The sequence below is a fragment of the Entelurus aequoreus genome, linkage group LG20 (genome assembly GCF_033978785.1).
Source record: "Entelurus aequoreus isolate RoL-2023_Sb linkage group LG20, RoL_Eaeq_v1.1, whole genome shotgun sequence".
In the NCBI taxonomy this organism is placed as follows: Eukaryota; Metazoa; Chordata; class Actinopteri; order Syngnathiformes; family Syngnathidae; genus Entelurus; species Entelurus aequoreus.
This window is the reverse complement of record NC_084750.1, coordinates 2,642,863-2,654,889: the sequence shown is the minus strand read 5'-3', so window position 1 is coordinate 2,654,889 and position 12,027 is coordinate 2,642,863.

Below are 12,027 nucleotides of genomic sequence, written 5' to 3'. Positions count from 1 at the left end.
AGCGTCCCTGCTGCGAGTCCCGGCCACTCTTGCATATGTGCGATGTTTGGTTTCTAGTCCACTTATAATTAAATCGTCCATTCTGGTGTACTGTTCAATTTCGTCAATTCTTGCTTCTAGGTCAACAATTTTCTTGTCTTTTTCCTTGATGATGTTTTTCAGCATTTTGATTTCGGTCAACAACTCCATGAGTGTGTCTTGCTGTTTGGCCACTGTCCTTACATCCTCCGACAGGGAGTTAAGCGATTTTCTGATCTCCTCCAAGTCTTCCTCGAATTTCTTGTGTTTCGCACTCATTTTCTTAATTCACTTGGTTTTCTTCTTAATTTCAGTTCGGTTTCTTTACTGGCTAAAACTCACAACCCAAATTGCCGAGACGCGTCACTGCACTTTCGCCTTCCCACCGATGGGGTCCCGTCCGGCCTGGCAAGCCTCGCTCCAGCCTCTCTCCTCTCCCGGGCCTCGCCGCAGTCACCTGCCGGTCTCGTCTCCACGAGATGGTCCCGCTGCTGCCAGCCGCTAGCCGTTAGCCGCCAGCCTGGCCTCTCCCTCGCCGCCCTGCTGCCGTCACTTGCCGCCGCGAGAAAGCTGCTGGTCCCGCCGCAGTGAGGTGGTGGTGCCGCCGCTGCTGGCCGGTAGCCGGGCCTCTCCCTGCTTGGTTGGTGCGGGCCTCACTGCTGTGTAGCCGGGCGACGGCGGCATGAGCCTCTTCCTTTCCAGATGTTTCGCGTTCGTTTGTGGCGTGCTGCTGCTCGGCCCCGCTGTGGTCTGCTGTGGCGTGCTGCTGCTCGGCCTCGCCGTGGTCTGCTGTGGCGTGCTGCTGCTCGGCCTCGCCGTGGTCTGCTGTGGCGTGCTGCTGCTCGGCCCCGCCGTGGTCTGCTGTGGCGTGCTGCTGCTCGGCCTCCGTAAGATGCAGTCAAGATCGAAGAACTCGGACAACAGAGACTCTAACCAGGACAACTTTGATTTGGATACACAGACGCGATACCGTGAGTACGTAGCTGTGCTTCCAAACATTTGATCGCTTGCTATAACTAGCTCGAGCTAGGAGCTAGCATAACAAACACCTAGGTGTTTGTTATGCGGGATTAATTTGTGGCATATTAAATATAAGCCTGGTTGTGTTGTGGCTAATAGAGTATATATATGTCTTGTGTTTATTTACCGTTGTAGTCATTCCCAGCTGAATATCAGGTCCCACCCGCGCGCTTCCAAACTTTTGATCGCTTGCCCGTACGTACGTGTCACGTACGTAACTTTGGTTAAATATATAAGCTTTATGAACCTTGGGTTAGGTGAACGGTCCTTTGGGCTGAGTGAGTGTGTGTGTTGTGCAGGTGTTTGAATTGTATTGGCGGGTTATATATACGGGATCCCGTCCATATTACCCGCTCGAGCTATAACTAGCTCGAGCTAGTAGCTAGGAGCTAGCATAACAAACACCTAGGTGTTTTTATGCGGGATTAATTTGTGGCATATTAAATATAAGCCTGGGTGTGTTGTGGCTAATAGAGTATATATATGTCTTGTGTTTATTTACTGTTGTAGTCATTCCCAGCTGAATATCAGGTCACCCCCGGCTCTCACAGCATCTTCCCTATCTGAATCGCTTCCACTCCCCACTAGTCCTTCACTTGCATTTTCCTCATCCACAAATCTTTCATCCTTGCTCAAATTAATGGGGAAATTGTCGCTTTCTCGGTCCGAATCTCTCTCACTTCTGGCGGCCATCATTGTAAATAATAGGGAACTTTGTGGATATGTTCAATTGACTACGTCACGCTACTTCCGGTAGGGGCAAGCCTTTTTTTTATCAGATACCAAAAGTTGCGATCTTTATCGTCGTCGTTTTATACTAAATCCTTTCAGCAAAAATATGGCAATATCGCAAAATGATCAAGTATGACACATAGAATAGATCTGCTATCCCCGTTTAAATAAAAACATCTCATTTCAGTAGGCCTTTAAACAACATTTGTTTTGTTTTGTATGTAATCTTTTATATGACGGTGTTATTCAAATAAAGATGACAATATAGAAAACCATGGTAACAGTGACGGCGTGCACAAAAATAACTATCTGTGGAGGGGGGCGTGGCCTGCGGACCTGCAGTGAAGCAGGGTGTGCCAGGACCGGCTTCGAGATCAGCGACAGGTGCGTAGATGGCCCACCTGGGCCTGGGTATCTAATCACCTGTCGCACTGTTAAAAGGCAGCAGCCGGGGAGGAGAGAGGTGGTGGAGCTGGAGCGAGGGCGAGAGAGAGACGGATACGAACAAACACTTGCTGAAAAGCAACACAGACGCATCGAAGAGAAAATAAAACAGAGTTGTAACCCTGAACCTGAACTGTCATGTCAGTGCTTGGTGGTCCGAGGAACCCAGAGGAGAGAAACCTCCACAATATCGTAAAGCAAGTTGACGGAAATGACGTCGTCTTCGCGTACCAAACATGCAGTGACAGGCATGTCTTTAAGTGAGCGCGATTTAGACCTACAGTGGGCAAGACTGAGGCTATGTCTACATTAAGCTGGATAACCCCTTAACGGAATAATTATTTAGCCTAAGCCCCATGTCAGCCACACTAAACCATCGTTTAAGGTTCCCCTCCTCGGACAATTTTTTACACGGGTAAGTGCGGCGTGTATTTCTTGAGTCTCCGGCTCTTAGCTTTGTATGGACTCATTGATCGTTTACAAACTGAGTTCGGAGAGGAAGTGACGCCAGAAAGACCGCGCCCCACACAGGAAGTGACGTCAGAAAGGACGCGTCACAGCCAGTTTCATAATAAAGCGGTTTCGTAACTCGGAGGTAAACACTGGAAATATGGAGGCGAGTCATCCAGACATGCCCGTGTTTCTCATTCTTCTACATGTACAGACACTTGTGGAAATCACACATGAATACCTTAAGAGAAAGCGATTGCAGCTATTTGGGATACAACACTTTTTAGAAGGCAAGAGAACTTTCCAAAGTCCGGGTCAGCTGTGATTCTACGTACCGAAAAACTTCGTCCATGTGTCGAAGGAGAGACAACGAGAATGCGGGCTCCCGTTGATGTGATAAAAAAGTTAGCGTGTGCTTTGTATTACCTGGCCGTCGAGGGAAGAATATGGAAAACATTGAATGCTTTTGGACTGGCAAAGCAGACTGTATCAGTTATTGTCCGCCATGTATGTTGTGGACTCAACGTCTAGGTCCAGAGTATATAGTCACCAAAAACGAATGGACAATGAAGGTGAAGGCAAAAGAGTGAGGTGTGTCCTGACTAGATATCTAGATCCCAAGATTGATTGTTGTAAAATGTTCTTTGTCACATTGTGTACTTTCACGTGTTTATTAAAGATTTGATTAATTTATGATGACTCAAGTGTGATTTACTACAATAGCACACTGGATTCCAGTTAATTGAAATACCACAACACTGGATATTGTTCAGATAAGTTACATTTAAGAACTTGCACACAAAGCAACACTGGAGGTGACTATGACGTGCGCATTTTCCGCGCATGCGTACTAGGTCGCGTTGCGCCGGCGAACGGATGGAGGGGGGGGTCTTAAACGACCATTGTGTGTGTGTGTGGACACGGATAAGGTTAGGTAGGCTTTACCCTGGATAACCTTATCCGGCTTAGTGTAAACGGTGCCTTAGAGTCTATACTTGGACACACAGATATCAGCCTGGACAGTGTTGTTAACGAAGTCAGCTTGTGACGTCACTGGCGCGCCGGAAGTGTTCTTTTCGAATCGTTGTTTTTTTAAATTTTGTTTTTCTAGTATGTACTGTAAACGAATGTGGAGGGAGGTGTGGCCAGCGCGCCTGCAGGAGCAAAGGTCACCGCCTCTGTCTATGGTGCTGAGGACGAGCACCATCGGATGGGGGCAGGGAATGTGCTGACGGCGAGACACAGCTGGACGTTGGGAGTAACACGAGTACTTTCACCGGGAGAGAAGGTACTTGTATTACTCCCAACGTCCAGCTGTGTCTCGCCGTCAGCACATTCCCCGCCCCCATCCGATGGTGCTCGTCCTCAGCACCATAGACAGAGGTGGTGACCTTTGCTCCTGCAGGCACGCTGGCCACACCTCCCTCCACAACAAACAATGCACATAATAATATATTTCCAAAGTGGAGAAAAAGACCAAAAAAAAAGATGCTCATTTTATGGTAAGTTTTATTTTTTTCTCTGTGATTCTAAAGGGTTGGTTGCCCCACAAGTGCAAACCCGCTTGAAGACAGAAAAATATCACACACCTTTTAGATAGAAAGTTGCACTTTGGGCTATTAACTATGATTCTCCACTGGCATTTAACATTGATGTATTTATTCTTTTTTTTTTTTTTTTTAGAAATACACAAAATCAAAAGACAACATACATCATTTACATATCATGTTGTTTTTCTTTAATATTTAATGATTCCACAGACAGTTTCTCTATGCTTACGAATGTCTACACAATCTACAGCACGGCACACTGACAAAGGTGATACTTTTTTTTTTTTTTTATTACATTGAATTGACGGCGACGCCATCTTTGTTGACAGAAGACTTTTTTTTAGATCGTTAAGAGGACACCTTGTATTATTATCATGTCCTTCAAAAAAAAAAGAAGAAAAAAAAAAGCCTCAAAGGAAAACAAGAGAAAAAACAAACACCCAGACAACTTATTGCTTTGTTAGCTTTTTGCTTACACGATTGACAGTTGCCACGGCAACAGGCGAATTGTACAAAACCAACCCTGTAACATAAGCTGGGATATTTGCTGCATCCACAAGAGACAGTGACCTTGTTGTGTGTGACACGGGAGCACACAACAGCCTTGCCTTTCATTCCACACCTGTTTTTTTAATGTGCTTTTGTTTTGGAGGGGTGTTTTAAAAATGTCCACGTTCATGTTTGTCAGAGGTCACGTGACTTTGAACCTAAAAGACTGACACGGCACTAGAAAAGTCTGCAGAGCTATAGCTTCTTGTTACACGAGTACTATCGTCATCGATATTTACATATTTCCATATCTATAACAAAGATGCGATGGTGCGTGATGAGTAAACTCAGGCCGTAGAAAATATTTGGCAAGAATCAACGTAAGGAGGCATGGCACACTCATAGAAATGAGGATTTCCGGCAAAATGCAACCGACCAGTCGTTGTTATTTATGTAGAGTTTGTGCTCTTTTTTTTATTTCTTCCTTTAAACCGCCAGGCAAGGCTGCATCCATACCCGTCTGGGCATTCATCAACTGTGCATGTACCAGTGTACACTTAGTGCAATGGGCTGCCTCTTTAGTCGCTCAACTGTGGCTACTACCTATGGCTGCTATCCTATAAAATGGCAGTTTGGTACGCAAGTATTATCCTAGCAGAACTATGTGCAATTGTGTATCTCAATCTGTGCGTCTGTGATCAGATCTGTGTGTGCCTGTTTTATTTGTGTGTCAGTATTTCCATCTGTGTGTGTGTGTAATCAAATCCGTGTGTGCGTGTTTAAATTAGTGTGTCAGTATTTCCATCTGTGTGTGTGTAATCAAATCCGTGTGTGCGTGTTTTAATTAGTGTGTCAGTCTTTCGATCTGTGTGTATGTAATCAGATCCGTGTGTGCGTGTTTTTGTGTGTCAGTATTTTGATCTGTGTGTGTAACCAGACCTATGTGTGTGTTTTAATTTGTGTGTCAGTATTTTGATCTGTTTGTGTAACCAGATCTATGTGTGTGTTTTAATTTGTGTGTCAGTATTTCCATCTGTGTGTAATCGGATCCATGTGTGCGTGTTTTAATTTGTGCGTCAGTATTTCGATTTGTGTGTGTAATCAGATTCGTGTGTGCGTGTTTTTGTGTGTCAGTATTTTGATCTGTGTGTGTGACCAGATTAATGTGTGTGTGTGTGTTTTAATTTGTCAGTATTTCGATTTTTGTGTGTGTAATCAGATCCGTGTGTGCGTGTTTTTGTGTGTCAGTATTTTGATCTGTGTGTGTAACCAGATCTGTGTGTGTGTGTGTTTTAATTTGTGTGTCAGTATTTCCATCTGGGTGTGTGTAATCAGGTCCATGTGTGCGTGTTTTTGTGTGTCAGTATTTTGATCTGTGTGTGTAACCAGATCAATGTGTGTGTGGTTTAATTTGTGTGTGTGTAATCAGATCCGTTTGTACGTGTTTTAATTTGTGTGTCAGTATTTCCATCAGTGTGTGTGTAATCAGATCTGTGTGCGTGTTTTTGTGTGTCAGTATTTCCATCAGTGTGTGTGTAATCAGATCTGTGTGTGCGTGTTTTTGTGTGTCAGTTTTTTGATCTTTTTGTGTAACCAGATCTATGTGTGTGTGTGTGTGTGTTTTAATTTGTGTGTCAGTATTTACATCTGTCTGTGTGTAATTAGATGTGCATGTTTTTGTGTATCAGTATTTTGATCTGTGTGTGCAACCAGATCTATGTGTGTGTGTCTTTTAATTTGTGTGTCAGTATTTCCATCTGTGTGTGTGTAATCAGATCCTTGTGTGCATGTTTTTGTGTATCAGTATTTTGATCTGTGTGTGTAACCAGATCTGTGTGTGTGGTTTAATTTGTGTGTCAGTATTTCCATCTGTGTGTGTGTAATCAAATCCGGGTGTGCGTGTTTTTGTGTATCAGTATTTTGATCTGTGTGTGTAACCAGATCTGTGTATGTGTGGTTTAATTTGTGTGTCAGTATTTTCATCTGTGTGTGTGTAATCAGATCCGTCTGTACGTGTTTTAATTTGTGTGTCAGTATTTCCATCAGTGTGTGTGTAATCAGATCCATGTGTGCATGTTTTTGTGTATGAGTATTTCGATCTGTGTGTGTAACCAGATCTATGTGTGTTTTAATTTGTGTGTCAGTATTTCCATTTGTGTGTGTGTAATCAGATCCGTCTGTACGTGTTTTAATTTGTGTCAGTATTTCCATCAGTGTGTGTGTAATCAGATCTGTGTGTGCGTGTTTTTGTGTGTCAGTGTTTTGATCTGTGTGTTTTAATTTGTGTGTCAGTATTTCTATCTGTGTTGTGTAATCAGATCAGTGTGTGCATGTTTTTGTGTATGAGTATTTTGATCTGTGTTTGTAACCAGATCTATGTGTGTGTGTGTGTGGGTTTTAATTTGTGTGTCAGTATTTCCATTTGTGTGTATGTAATCAGATCCGTCTGTACGTGTTTTAATTTGTGTGTCAGTATTTCCATCTGGGTGTGTGTAATCAGGTCCATGTGTGTGTGTTTTTGTGTGTCAGTATTTTGATCTGTGTGTGTAACCAGATCTATGTGTGTGTGGTTTAATTTGTGTGTCAGTATTTCCATTTGTGTGCGTGTAATCAGATCCGTTTGTACATGTTTTAATTTGTGTGTCAGTATTTCCATCAGTGTGTGTGTAATCAGATCTGTGTGCGTGTTTTTGTGTGTCAGTATTTCCATCAGTGTGTGTAATCAGATCTGTGTGTGCGTGTTTTTGTGTGTCAGTTTTTTTAAATCTTTTTGTGTAACCAGATCTATGTGTGTGTGTGTGTGTGTTTTAATTTGTGTGTCAGTTTTTACATCTGTCTGTGTGTAATTAGATGTGCATGTGTGTGCAACCAGATCTATGTGTGTGTGTGTTTTAATTTGTGTGTCAGTATTACCATCTGTGTGTGTGTAATCAGATCCTTGTGTGCGTGTTTTTGTGTATCAGTATTTTGATCCGTGTGTGTAACCAGATCAATGTGTGAGTTTTAATTTGTGTGCCAGTATTTCCATTTGTGTGTGTGTAATCAGATCCGTCTGTACGTGTTTTAATTTGTGTCAGTATTTCCATCAGTGTGTGTGTAATCAGATCGGTGTGCAAGTTTTTGTGTGTCAGTATTTTGTTTTGTGTGTTTTAATTTGTGTGTCAGTATTTCCATCTGTGTGTGTGTAAGTAGATCAGTGTGTGCATGTTTTTGTGTATGAGTATTTTGATCTGTGTTTGTAACCAGATCTGTGTGTGTGTGTGTTTTAATTTGTGTGTCATTATTTCCATCTGTGTGTAATCAGATCCGTCTGTACGTGTTTTAATTTGTGTCAGTATTTCCATCAGCGTGTGTGTAATTAGATCCATGTGTTCATGTTTTTGTGTATGAGTATTCTGATCTGTGTGTGTAACCAGATCTATGTGTGTGTGTGTTTTAATTTGTGTGTCAGTATTTCCATTTGTGTGTGTTTGTGTAATCAGATCAGTGTGTGCGTGTTTTTGTGTGTCAGTATTTTGATCTGTGTGTGTAACCAGATCTATGTGTGTGTTTTTTTCTTCATTTGTGTCAGTATTCCCGTCTGTGTGTAGATCAGATCCGTGCGTTCGTGTTTTAATTTGTCAGTATTTCGATTTTTGTGTGTGCGTGTTTTAGTTTGTGCATCAGTGCTTCATCTGTGTGTGTAAAAATGTGTGAGTCTGTGCATTCAGATTTGTGTGAAGCAGGAACCCTGATTGACTTTTGCTGCCGTGTAAGATGTGTGTGTCCGTGCATTCACCTTTCCTTTCCCTGTACTCACCACTAGTCGGGGCCTTGCACCCACTGGTGTTATTCTGTGTGGACGCTGACAACAATGGACTATGGATCACTTCCTGTAAGTAAAAGTTGACATTTTAGCATAAACTTAGTTGTCACAAGTATTTTTCTCTTCTTCCAATAATGTATCAGTAATGTTATCTGGGAACAAGTTAGGTTTTCTCAGCGTGTGTCACTGATAGTGTAATGTAGCGGAATAACTGCTCTGAGGTCGGTAGGTCGTGAGTTCAAACCCCGGCCGAGTCATACCAAAGACTATAAAAATGGGACCCATTACCTCCCTGCTTGGCACTCAGCATCAAGGGTTGGAATTGGGGGGTTAACTCACCAAAGATGATTCCCGGGCGCGGCCACCGCTGCTGCTCACTGCTCCCCTCACCTCCCAGGGGGTGATCAAGGGCGATGGGTCAAATGCAGAGAATAATTTCGCCACACCTAGTGTGTGTGTGTGACAATCATTGGTACTTTAACTTTAACTTAACATGAGTGGGTGTGAGGCGCCGACTAGTGGTGAGTATAAGAAAGTGGAAAGTGTGATTTAAAAAAAAAATAAAAAAATCATATTTATATAGCGCTTTTCTCTAGTGACTCAAAGCACTTTACATAGTGAAACCTGTTATCTAAGTTACATTTTTAAACAAGTGTGAGTGGCACTGGGAGCAAGTGGGTGAAGTGTCTTGCCCAAGGACACAACAGCTGTGACTAGGACGGCAGAAGCGGGGATCGAACCGGGAACCCTCTACCAACCGAGCTACGCTGACCTTTTTTTTTGTTTACAAACACACAGATCGAAATACGAACAGACAGATTTTTGTGTGTGTTTGTATATATATAAATCTGTGTATATGTGTGTATATATGTATATTTATATATATATATATATTTTTTTTTTTTTAACACAAATCGCACAGATTGAGAGACAGACACACAAATTAGTACGCGGACATGTGAGTCGCATTACAGAAGCACCGGTTGAGATATGCATTTGCACAATATTTTGCCGCAATAATACTTCCATAGTTTGGACAAAAAAGACGTGAGTTGTTTTTTAATCAGACATGTTGATCGTTTTAGGAACATTAATGACGACGTTCACCGGCTCAGTCAGAGGGAATGTTGTTGTCTTTAGCTTTTTTTTTTTTGTCCCTACCCTGTGCTGTTATGGTCAGCCCTTAGCAGTTAATCTCATGTTGTGTTGTTGTTGTTGTTGTTTTTTTGCACGTAACAATCCCTTGGAATCGGAGCCGCTCCTTGTACGGAACCCAGAGCTGAGTTCGGCTTTTTTTAAGTCGAGGGACCGCGATAGACTGGGAAGATGGAAATGAAAAAGTGTATATTGCACAAGGGGGGGGGGTTCAATATTGCACTAGCAAGCACGTTGACATTGACATCAACATTCAGTTCACACAGGTGGATATTATTATCATCATTGTATATATTCATATATTTGTCATCTCTTACATACTTTACAACTGCCTGCCCTACGACAGGCCAGACTAATAACCTCTCTTTTCCACTGTACGGTACTCCAATCGCGCGTGTCCGGTCCTACCTAAACCAAAAACACACCAACACAATCACACCAATGTTGCGTATCAAACACACACACAAAGCCCCAATACACTGAGAGAAAGGCTGCAAGTTGACAGACCAAAAGGGAAGCGGGCGAGCAGGAACTTAGATATAACTGGATGTTATGCCCCTTGGAGCTGTGTGCCGACAGCAAGCCTAAGCTAGTAGGGGCAGAGTATTCCATTAGTGTGGAAGGCACTAAGTGCTGCATACGCTAGGAAAATATGGACACTATTTTCGCAGATTTTCTTCTTTTTTTTTTAAAGTGTATTATTAGCACATTTTTGTATGTTGACAATAAAGTACATTGAGAAATAAGCAAGTTATGATTTAATTTCAACATACAAACGCATTGTATTGCATCACCTTCAATGGGAACGTGGTCCCCGCTAAGATGGCCGCCACGTAGTCACATCGCTTAGAAAGAAGCTAGCAAGGCTACCAGTGTCAGGATAATTGTATCTAAGTTATCACAAAACTTTGTGTTACATAGAGTACAGCTCGCCCTGCGAGAGGACAAAAGCTGTCTTTGATCCTACAAAGCAAAAGGCTTGTAAATCTCCACTGTGTAGGATGGGGAGCGACATGAGGGCGTCGGTTTCTTTGATGTATTGTAATCCACAGAAAGATATTGTCTTGACCCGAGATCTACAAAGCGGAGAGGAAGCAGGACCTGCCCAAGCTCCAGGCACCTTTTATTTTAACTGATTTACGACCTTTTCTTTGAACTGTTTTTAATCAAAGGTGATGGTCGTTTACGACCCCCCTCCCTTAGAAACAGCTGTTGCCATGTAATTAAGGAAAGTCCAAATAAAAGAGGAGGCGTACAATCTTTCGACAGAGCATGGGACGACACTGTGCAAGGGTACAGTGTCTACGCGTTTCTCCTCAATTGAGCTAAATTGAATTCTGTCTGTTTAATTCCTTGCTTCTCGACTTGTTTAATAGATGTCATCAGTGTTTGAACCTGACAACCAGGAAACTTTGGTGCCTTCCATTTGTACTGGGAAGTCGTAATTTCCAAGTTCCTAGTAAAAATTTTTACCTGGAACGCCTCTCCTGGTCAGATTTCCCGAGTCGGAAAGTCGAGGCATTCTCACCACCCTGAAATATGTCTTCAAAGATGAGCTCTGAATGTAAACAATAATATAACCTTCTATAATACCTGCTACTAGCACTTCTGATTAGTTTTGGAGTTCGAAGCTAGACGGGCTACCAGGAAACTAGCAATGTTACCAGGAAGCTAGCCAATCAAGCTACCAGGAAGCCAGACTGGCTACCAGGAAGCTAGCATGGTTACCAGGAAGGTAACAATGTTACCAGGAAGCTAGCCAGACAGGCTACCAGGAACAAAACTAGTAACCTGAAAAAACATGTTTCCCTATCGCTGTGAACCGTTTAAATTCTGCCAAATTTCTCTAAAAATTCTGCGCAGTGCAAATGTTTCCGTTCCTTCAAATACTAAACTGACAGTAAGTAACATCTATGAAATATGGCAACGTTGAATACTTTTGAAAGTGAGGGAGTATGTGTGACTATTTCATGACAGTTTTTAGGTATGTTTTATTGCATTGCACTTAAATTGGTTGTTAATAAAATAATTATTTTCCACTTTATTCTTGGATCACTTTTTGGTAGCTTGACTGACTTGAGTTTTGTTCCATCAACTTGCAGCATTTCTCTCGTGCAGAGTGTTTCATTGTCAGCATTTCCCTGTTACATGTTTTTGGTTTCGGGGCAACGAAGCGTTCTATCAGGGGTGTCCAAACTACGGTTCGCGGGCCTTGTGTGGTGTGTTCAGTTTGTCCCGCAAAACATCAGTCTGGCCCAGAGGGTGCCTCCAACTTATTTGTTTTTACATCTGACAGTTTAATTGCTGCCGCCACTTTCTGAACATTGTCAGTAATTCAGGTTAATGACCACGAAATTTACTTTG